Here is a 783-nt window from a genome sequence, read left to right as displayed (position 1 = left end):
CCCTAGACATGTCTGAAAAATGTATGACCTTGGAAGGTAAGATATCATGAAATTATGGCCTTTCTTACAAGTGTTGGCTTGAACTACTACCCTAGACATGTCTGAAAAATGTATGACCTTGGAAGGTAAGATATCATGAAATTATGGCCTTTTACGAGTGATGGCTTGAACTACTACCCTAGACATGTCTGAAAAATGTATGACCTTGGAAGGTAAGATATCATGAAATTATGGCCTTTCTAATGAGTGATGGCTTGAACTACTACCCGAGACATGTCTGAAAGATGTATGACCTTGGAAGGTAAGATATCATAAAATTATGGCCTTTCTAACAAGTGATGGCTTGAACTACTACCCTAGACATGTCTGAAAAATGTATGACCTTGGAAGGTAAGATATCATGAAATTATGGCCTTTCTTACGAGTGTTGGCTTGAACTACTACCCTAGACATGTCTGAAAGATGTATGACCTTGGAAGGTAAGATATCATGAAATTATGGCCTTTTTTATGAGTGATGGCTTGAACTACTACCCTAGACATGTCTGAAAGATGTATGACCTTGGAAGGTAAGATATCATGAAATTATGGCCTTTTATATGAGTGATGGCTTGAACTACTACCCTAGACATGTCTGAAAGATGTATGACCTTGGAAGGTAAGATATCATGAAATTATGGCCTTTTATATGAGTGATGGCTTGAACTAATTCCCTAGACATGTCTGAAAGATGTAAGACCTTAGAAGGTAAGATATCATGAAATTATGGCCTTTTATACGAGTG

General features: G+C 37.3%; 1 protein-coding gene across 1 annotated transcript in view; it reads left to right on the top strand.

Annotated features, from left to right (window-relative positions):
- LOC106471291 (UPF0577 protein KIAA1324-like) overlaps nucleotides 1-783 on the top strand; it is a 25,925-nt gene that overhangs the window by 17,071 nt on the left and 8,071 nt on the right. The gene's annotated exons all lie outside the window — the stretch shown is intronic.

The sequence above is a fragment of the Limulus polyphemus genome, unplaced genomic scaffold (assembly GCF_000517525.1).
Source record: "Limulus polyphemus unplaced genomic scaffold, Limulus_polyphemus-2.1.2 Scaffold4518, whole genome shotgun sequence".
Lineage (NCBI taxonomy): Eukaryota > Metazoa > Arthropoda > Merostomata > Xiphosura > Limulidae > Limulus > Limulus polyphemus.
The sequence above is the reverse complement of the archived record's forward strand: the minus strand, read 5'-3'. Positions and strand labels throughout refer to the sequence as shown.